This window comes from Lycium barbarum, chromosome 9 (genome assembly GCF_019175385.1).
Source record: "Lycium barbarum isolate Lr01 chromosome 9, ASM1917538v2, whole genome shotgun sequence".
NCBI classification, from domain to species: domain Eukaryota; kingdom Viridiplantae; phylum Streptophyta; class Magnoliopsida; order Solanales; family Solanaceae; genus Lycium; species Lycium barbarum.
In genome coordinates this window covers 93,618,283-93,628,237 of record NC_083345.1, presented here as the reverse complement: position 1 = coordinate 93,628,237, position 9,955 = coordinate 93,618,283, and the positions used below count along the sequence as shown (strand labels likewise).

At 36.9% G+C, this 9,955-nt stretch overlaps 1 long non-coding RNA gene across 7 annotated transcripts; it reads right to left on the bottom strand.

Annotated features, from left to right (window-relative positions):
* Nucleotides 1-2,200: 2,200 nt before the first annotated feature.
* On the bottom strand, nt 2,201-6,943 carry LOC132609083 (uncharacterized). 7 transcript variants are annotated; one of them, XR_009570677.1, is made up of 5 exons: nt 6,627-6,943; nt 5,452-6,449; nt 4,611-4,704; nt 2,470-3,939; nt 2,201-2,387 (listed from the first exon to the last, which is right to left on the bottom strand). It is a non-coding gene; the product is annotated as an uncharacterized LOC132609083 (long non-coding RNA). The 7 variants fall into 7 exon arrangements; XR_009570675.1 differs by having other exon boundaries at nt 2,470-4,704; nt 5,452-5,508; nt 6,182-6,449; XR_009570674.1 differs by having other exon boundaries at nt 2,470-2,612; nt 3,406-6,449.
* Between the last annotated feature and the right edge of the window lie 3,012 nt (nt 6,944-9,955).

The window sequence follows — 9,955 nt, the reverse complement described above, 5'->3', positions numbered from 1 at the left end:
TCAACAAACTCTTACCACACCGGGGGAGGTGCATTGGCTCCCCGTGAAGCCATCCAGACTGTATACCATTGGATCGAGACATCTCTCAATCTATATGACGCTAACTCCACCGATTCGGTGTCCGAAGCATGTATCAATCGAAGCGTCCTCAACATACCATCAATGAAATCTTGAGCGTCCTCTTCCGGCTTTGACCCAAAGATTTCCGGAGGGTTTAAAGTAATGAAGTCACGGGCCCTTGCACTAACAGCCCTATCACCTTGCCCTGAAATTTGCCTCTGAGTCTGGGCCGCAACCAATTGAGTCAGCAAATTAATGGCCTCTTTCACATCTTGGCCCGAAGCATCCGGTGGAGGAGCTGGAGGTGCTGGAGCTGGGGCTGAGGCTCCCTCACGCTCCTCTAGTATAGGTACTGAACGGGAGGACTGGGATTGAGCCGCACTCTGGGACTCACTTTCCTCTACTACCGGTGGCGGTGCTCTTTCAGCCCGTTTTTCTGCCACTGTCTTGCCCTTTTGGGCTGCTGTAGCCTTTCTCTTTAAAGGCATTTCTGAAATACATAACACACGATTAAGGAACAAGAATTTATTACATCATAGCTCTATTGCGCGATTCTTACGAAGAAAGAAGGTCATTTATTCCTAAAATGTCCGCAGCTTCTTGATTATAAGTGTGGCGCGCAACACACCCATAAACAAGACTCTACTAGACACGGCTTGTAGACACACCCTAGGACTGAACTGCTCTGATACCACTTTTGTCAAAACCCGTCTAGAGGGCCGCGACGAGCACCCGGTGCGAGCCCACCCGGGCACCCTTGGCTTACACATATACTTACATCTAGGTGAGCCATACGGGTAAACATACATTTCCTTTCATCAATCACGCTAGCCCCATTGGACGACAACATCTTTAAATCATCATTGACATCTATTCCACATCAATGTACATAAGCCGATGAGGTTATCAAAAGATATACAAAATATAGGCCGACAAGGCCGGACATATCTTACAATATACACGTGACTACGAGCCTCAAAGAAGAGTATAACATATCACATGAGCGGGACAGGACCCCGCTATGCCCATAATTATGTACATAAAAGAATAAGTACCCAAAAGCTATGGCTCCGAATGAAATGGAGCTCTGCTATGTAATCTCTGAGAAAGCAGCTATGGATCAAGCCTGTCTCCATGTGCACCTGCGGGCATGACGCAGCGTCCACAAACAAAAGGACTTCAGTACGAAAAATGTACTGAATATGTAAAGCATGATCAATATCAATATGGAAGCATAAGTAGCAACACAAGAAATAGCATAGAATGAGAGATGGCAATATCATCGTCATATGCACTTACTTGTCTTTCATAGGAACTTTCCGTTGCTAATACGTATTTGTGTACATACATCATTATCCGTATTCCATAATAGTACCCATACCATAATTGTGCTCGGATTCGTATACATGCCCTTATTCACATTCATATACATAGTCATATCATATTCATATTCATGTCATATATATAATCATATCATATACATAGCATTTCCATAGCATACCCGACCACATAGGATCGGTGTTTCATACATACTTGGCCAACCAAGGCTCAAGGTTACTCATACCTAGCCCTACCAAGGCTTCAGGGTTACATCTACCTGGCCCTACCAAGGCGTCAGGGTTATCCGTACCATCTGCAGAGGTGCACACGCGTTTCATAATCGTATACATACTTATTTACATATCGTGCCCGGCCTCATAAGCTCGGGGTTCCATAATACACTACAAGAAAACTGGCTATTAGCGACGGGAAAATTGGTCCCTGAAAGTCTAAATCCGGTCCCTAAAATTCATTAGCGACCAGAAAAATCTGGTCGCCACCCGTCGTTATAGGCTCTGCCACTAAAGGTGAATAATGACGGGACATAGCTCCCAATCTTTAAAACACTTTAGCGACCGAAAATACTCTGGTCCTTAAAGTACATTTAGGGACCATTTTCCTCGTCCTAAACTTATATATAGAATAGCTTCTACTGGTCAAAGAAAGTCTTTAAGAACGAGAAATATGGTCCTTAAAAGTGCTTTTTACCGACCATAAAATTTTGTCCCTGGATGATATATATTCTTTTACAAGAAACATTATCCAATTTTTAATATATATATATATATATATATAAACACAAAATTATCAATAATGTCATGCTTGCATGAATAAGTATATAGAAATCGTAACATCCCACTAGTAACTGTACAACCATGAACTGTTTACAAAACCACTTAACAAGAAAAGTAATTGTCCTAAGCAACCAACAAAAAGATAACCAATTTATCATTTATATCAATTCTTGAAAAGTTGTTGCCTGACTTGTAGCTTCAAGTCTTCTGACCCTGTAAAAGGTATAAAACAAATGCTCCTAAGAAATTATAAGATCACATAGTATTTAAAGATAACTTAATACTAATTGCATACCTGAAGAACAACAATGGAAAGGAACACCTGAATACGGTATACTTCCCTCTTCTTCCTAACTTTTTTGGAGCGAGATACTAAATAAGTAAATAAAGTATCATTAATTCCTCCGCTTCATTACTCCTCACTCCCTTACTGCATCACTACACACGTTAAAATCAATTAAAATGCTAAACCACATTTGTCTAATAGCACTGAAACTATGGCCACGAAAGGTAGAAAATTCAGAGATTTGACCAAGTCTCCCCATTTAGTCTTTTTCTGAACATCAGTATGTAACATTAGTAGCATGAATAGGAGAAGCCAAGAAAAACCAAAAACTAAGCTAACTGAAATTCTATTGGCCCATAAAAGATAAGAGTAAGACTAGAAACGATAAAGAAAATGCAGTGAAGTAATTGTCACAACACAGACAATATAAAGTAAAGTGGAAAGACAGAAGAAGGGGAACAATCAAAATACATGAGCAAAATCATGAATATTAAGCTAATATTTCTCCTTGTTCAAATCTGAAAGCCACCGAAAAGTGGTTGAGCATAAAAAATTGCTTAGCTATGGGGTCAAATAAGATAGTCAATAGTGGGGTCTGGGACATTGTTTACTAAGTGCCTACACCCACCATGTTGGAAAACTCAAACTAAACATCTCGTGTCCCAAATTGTGTCTGTAAGACCAATGGAACAGAAATATTGCTACACCCTTCCTAAAATAATTTTCTTGGAGTGAAAGTGATGTATATTACAAAATTTTGAAGTCATTAACAATTACTGTAGCTCCAGAATCATGCTTTATTGATTGATCTACAGGAACGACACATTTAATATCCACAAAAACTCATGTAAATTTGAAGGAAAAGAGGAGAAATAACTTTCGTGCGTAGAAGTATGCGACCAACCAATTTGAAACTGTAAAGAAAAAAATAGAGATAGAACTTACCCAAGTTGATATGCTTCAAAACTAATATAAAAGGATAAGTACTAATAAAAGGCTGCCTCCTTGGTAGCCTTCACGCATTACTTAGCAAAATAGGAAGTGTCAATATCTTGCGCCTCTAGGAGAGACTTAACACTCAATAGCCTGAAACCAAATGAAATTAAGATTAATTTCCTTGTTTTCTTTGGCACACATAAATTTGGGATGCTCTTGCAAAAACAAGGTAGTTGGTGCCCATGTTGTGCACGGGCCTATGCCTGCAATTATTGTTTGTATTTTTTATACAACAAAAAGGAATAGTTTCTAAAACTGATGTAAAAGTTGAACCATGTAATACACAATCTAGAGAATGCTTGCCAATGTCTCCCTGAAATAAAGTTAAATAAGTCAATCAGCTGGGTGGTGCAAAGCATTTTAGAGCCGAATAAAGCATTTTAGAGCTTCAACTGTACCTCTTACTCCATTGAAAGTACCAAAAGATTCAAGATACTGCTTCATCAAGAGCAGACAAAAATATAGAGAATCATGAATTATCATCTGTAAAAAGGATTAAAGCATGCCCTATCAACCAAACTAAATATCACATAAGTTTACTTATTGAAAATTAAAGATAAGAACTTCACCTCCTTATTTGAGGAGTAAGTTCTGAACATGGTTATCAAAAAAATTATTAAGGAAGTTCTAGATCTAAATACCTTGCTTCACAGCTAGAAAAGACTTATATTATAATACTATATGCCTAACTTTAAATAATGAAATCAAAGTAAGATGCCTATGTATCAGTCGGATCTTCCAATGCACATAGAGGTCCTAAGGCTATCACATTGATTTTTTTGAGTAAAGAGAGGCTCAAGAAGACTTCTCCACTATACTACTACTTAAGTATTATTCTTGAAAGAAGCCAATTTACAACTACAGGCAGCAATAATCAAAGATGATGTTAGCATAAAACAATAGCTGTAGAGGTCACCCAACCTCCAACATCTTATCCCGAAAACTGACTTTGCAGAGATCTCAAACTTCCATCATACGATAACAAAACCTAATGCTGTACAGGGCAGATTGGTTTTCTAAAAATTTAATTTTTTTTCCAAATAGCCTTTATAAATTTCAGCATCGAAGGAGAAATTTTTACCATCAGCAGCCTTAGAGTACTAACATAATCACTACTGAGTAATAAAATTGCAAACCATAGGATTATAGAATACCTCATGACTCTCATGGTGAGACAAGCTAGAAACTGTGCAACCCCAATATTGGTTTACTCCTTGCCTTCCCAACCACCAATTTCATACTGACCTCCTACCAAAAAGATTTATGCAAAGGAATCATCAATTGTATACTAAAGTAATAAAAATCCAAATTAAATACAATTAACTTGATGAACTCATGGGTACATATTTGTAATAGGCTACAATTTATACGTTATTGACAAGTAAATATTTATTGAAAGAAAAGGCAACACAAGGAGTCAAACCTATACAGTACACACACTCAACACCACCAGAAGGCCAAAAAAGATCTGGTAACACCTCCTCATTAGACCAATTCAAAAACCCGCTAAATCATTTAGGGATGAAAGACATGACATTGGGAGTTAAATCATGTTGTACATTTCGAGGATGAAGCCCATGAAACTATTAAAATGACAGTTTCTTTCAAAGACCTCTTCCTTAAGGATTTTCAATAACTCTAATGAGGAAATTCTGTAAATCAGAACAGAATATAGATAATAAATTATCAAAGAATAAAAATCATGTACACTCGCATGCTAGTAAAAGAAAACTGTTAAAGCAAAAAAAGGTATAGAAAGCAGAGATGAGTAGCGTCTTCACTTACAAGATCAATATGATATCAGTTTTATTATATAATATTCTTTTGCATATATATTTTGAATCAGACCCTAATGTTTCGTTGCTTATTAACCCCATTCTCACATCCTGAACTCAGAACCCGACGTCAAATTTAGAAAAGACAAAATACATCTAGAGTTACCTGTTAAACCAAAATAAATAGATCAATAAAACAACTCTTGAACTATGCGGTTACCTTAATGGAGCATAACATATTGGAGCTGAAAGCACATTATCTGAAACCCAATTTCTCCTGTCAAAAACTTGCTTGAGATTCCACAAAGTGAACTAGATTTTAAACCAAGGAGATGAAAATACCAATAAACTGATACGCGGAGCTATTTGCTAAAAAGAAAAAATGAACAGAACATACACAATCAGTTAAAATGAACAAAAGAACATATCTAATCTGTGAAACTTTAGTTTCAGTGCAAAGAGATGAATAATTTTGTGAATATTATAAAATTCCATGAAAGAGAATGTTCTAAATAAAAGACTGAAATAGCAAACAAATACAGTAATAGACAAAAGAAGATTAGTTCATTTGTGGCTTACTAATTTTCATCGGCCACTCTATTTTAGAGATTCGAGCCCTTGATGTAAGGGTAACAAATGCTTAAACTAACTTGCAAAGCAATTTTGAGGCTAAAACAGTCTTCTATTAACGTCAATGCACTGAAGGGTTCGAAATAACCATCCAACTTTACATCACCAAACAGAGAAGAAAATAAGGATATCTTTCAGAGGAAAACATCAATTACGAGCCAAAACATATGAATCAAAGAAGGTACTCGCCCAAAATCAGTAAGAAAAATAAATTGGACAGATGTGGTTTTACCTTTCCTAGGAAAAAAGACGGAAATACACTCAGCGAGATATATACTAACTGAAAGCAGTTTAAATAGGGATAAAGCTCCAAAGCTTACCCTCCAATTCAGATTTTCCCTTTTCCTTTAAAGCATATTAGTTTAAAATCAAGCAAAGTGCACCACCTGCACATATCTGCTAATACAAACTTCATTGCAAATATACGATACCCGATAGTTAACTCTATTGTAGATGCTACATCAGCAATTTGCATCCTCAATGACTTTAATCTCTTTCGAGAGTAAAATGGGATATGATTCATCTCTTGTTCACTCAACACATCACAAAAGATCGAAGACACCATAACTTTGCAAATTTTCAGCAACCCTGAAAAATGCAATCTTTCCGATATAAAATTATCTTAAAAAGCAATTCTTAAATAATCTAACAATCTCATTGAAGGGTTTCATAATTTTCCCTATACAATTTCGACGCATAGATCGAACAATAAGTAACAGAATAATACAATACAATTAAAAGGAGTTGGATAAGAAGAAGACCGACCTGTTAGAGTAAATTTTAATGAGATGGTTGACGGAAAATGACATAATCTAGCAACCCTAAAGAGAAAACTGAAAACCTAAGATATGGAGAAGAAGAACTTCTTTCAGATTGCATAAAGAAGAAACCCATTTAGGGGAAATAATTATTTAGGTGAAAGATTTTTCTCGTGGGATATCTAAGGCTGAGAAATTAATTTGGGAGAGTGGCGAGCCAGTCTTTGAAGATTAAGCTTGATTGAACCGGTAGCAATTATTTTGTAGCTGAATTTGGGGCAACGGCGAGCTAGTCTAGGTTTAGGGATTTTAGAGAGATGAAGTAATTTTTAGAATAAGTATTGTTAAATTTCTTTATTTTTTTTTAGTTCCTTTTACTTTTCTAGAGGCAAAAATCAACCTCGGTCTTTTGTCCCGCTCAATTTAGGTTTTTAGGACCAGATTCTCATTAGTTTTGGGACCAGATTTAATCTCATCCCTAGTTGAAGGGACGAAAGTGAAATTTTGCAACCAGAAAAAAAACCTGTCCCTATATGTATATATTTAGGGACCAGATTTTCAACTCGACCTTAAATGTTGGTGTTTGATGAGCCTTTTTCTTGTAGTGATAGTCATACATATACTAGCTCATAAGCATCATTTCTATTAACATCATTATCATCATTGTCATCATTATCGTCATCGATATCATTATCACTATTATCGTCATTTGTCCCATTTGCCTTAATATGCCTACTAGTCATACGAGGAATTTAGTACAATCGTAGCATATCGAGAATCATAAGCTTAGTAGCTTTGAAGGTAGAAGCATTTGGAGAACATCATAAGCTCGTAGAAGATTTAGATGATTGGCCGAAGAACCATGCCTCATAAAAGAAGGGTTAGCCTTACATACCTTTCCGTTGCACTATTCTACACTTCGCGTCCTCCTCCAATGCTAGCGTTTCTACCTTTATTGAAGTCATACTATCATTAGAATCGATAGCTAGCATATATGACTAAAGCTAGAGAAAATCGGACAGCATCTCCTCCATAACGTATCTCAACTCCTAAACGTCAATAATAAATTCACGATGCCATAACAATAGCCATTCCTCATTCATATTATCCATATTTCTAGACTTACATTCAATTCATCCATAACCATGGCCATAACACACACGACGTCCATTTACATACATTGTTCATCTCATGTTCTCGACATCATTTATATCGTATTTACATCACAATACATCAAGACCCATAGCTCAATTCATACTATTTCTCAAAATGACACTATTCCATATTCATGACTCATTTTTCTATACTCTTCTACAATCCAAGTATTTCAACTCTTAACTACCTTAAACAACATAGAAATATCATGAATCTTACCTTAAATGTTGTAGGAACAAGCTTTAGTTGATAATACTCCACTTTGAGCAAAACCCTAGTTTATCTCCATTTGGATTTCTTGACCTTGGATGATCTTGATGGTTTTCTTACACTTGATTCCCTTGATTTATGTTGTTGATCACCAAATATCCTTGAATTCTTATGGAATATATGTAGAGAGATGCTCTAGAGAGAAGGGGTGTGATGCAGAAGTGAAATGAAATAAGCCTTGGTCCCCTTATTTAATGACTTAAAAATCTGATTTGGAGTGCACAGTGGTCGTAAACTTGGTTTACGGTCCGTATTCCAGTTTACGGACCATCCTTCGTGGTCGTATTTAATCATATCAGAACCAAAAACTAATCTTGAGATGTGGTGATTTACGGACGCAGTTTATGGGCCGTAAACCACTTTACGGTCCGTATTTTGGGTCGTATTTAACCATTTGCTCATTTGGCAGAAAGTTGAAGTTTTGGAAGCCAAAATACGACATCGCAGTTTACGGAACGTATACCACTTTACGGTCCGTATTTCATTTACGACCAACTGGCCAGAATGCAAACTTGCAACTTTTCACATTTCAAAAACCTATAATTATTCATTATGGAGCATAACCTATCTCTTATTGCAATTGCCTTCGGAATCTTACTTAGGGTCATAAAATGTTATTTCTTACTCAAGAAAAAATCGGATACTCGTACTCCTCGCGGGTCTTTTCACTTGGACAACAACGGAGGATTTTTTCGAGGTGTAACATCTATTGAAGGGTTTTGGAACTCAACCTAAGCATTGGTTTTTTTTTTAGAAACTAAGCATGAATTAGTGATTATTATTGGATGATTTTCAGTTTATGAGTTATATCAAGTATGACTAACATGATTCTAGACTCAATTTACTATTTTGGCCTTTAGGTTCGGAATCCTAATTTTAGGGCTAAATTTGGGGGTTTTGGATTATGTAGCGATATGGGTATTGTTGGATTCGTTTTCTAACGTATAATCCATATTTGATTAGACTTTGTTCGTTTGGAGCCTATGTGGAACGACAACGGGCTTCGTGATTCGAGATTCGGCAATTTCAGCCATGTTGAGACTTTGAACTCATTCTTGAATGTGTGTGTTGGCTAAAATGAACCTAATAAGAGGGAATTGGGTGAATTAATGTCACACCCCAGTCCTGATAGGGCATGATGGGCACCCGACCCTTTACTTAGAGCCGAGCGAACCTGCTGGTTCTCGTTATGTTCATAATCTTACTGGACTCTTAAATCACGAAATGAAATGCATAATGAAAGCTTTTCAAAATTATTCTTCTCATCTTTCTCAAATTAAGTAAAATCTATAACCATATGAAATTTGTAACATAATACATAATGATACATCGGCTTGCAGAGCCGCTTGCAAGACTGACATGCTATATACGTGACTCTGTCTGTAAAGTCTCTAACATGAATCAATATATCATAACATAGATACTCTGACTCGGCAACACTACGGAAGGAAATGGAGCTCGCCAATCCAGCTGGAACATCTTCTAGCAATATCCTCTACTCATCTGTATACACCTGCGCGGCATGAAACGTAGCGTCCACAAGAAGGGACGTCAGTACGAGCAATGTACTGAGTATGTAAGACATGAACAGTGACATAGTAAAAATACCGAACATGGAAAATAATATAGTGGGCATATGAGGATAAGGTAATATAAAAGAGATCAACCTGTGCCTTTGAATGCCCTCTCAAGGCGAATATCGTGCACGCTTAGCTTTTTAAGAACTTTTCCATACATATCCATATATGACATACATACATATGCATTCACATACATTTACACTCACTATACACACATCTATCATATCCGTACCCGGCCCTTTCGGGACTCGGTGTGATCCGTACCCGGTCCTTTCGGGACTCGGTGTTATCCATAACCGGCCCTTTCGGGACTCGTTGTTATCCGTACCCG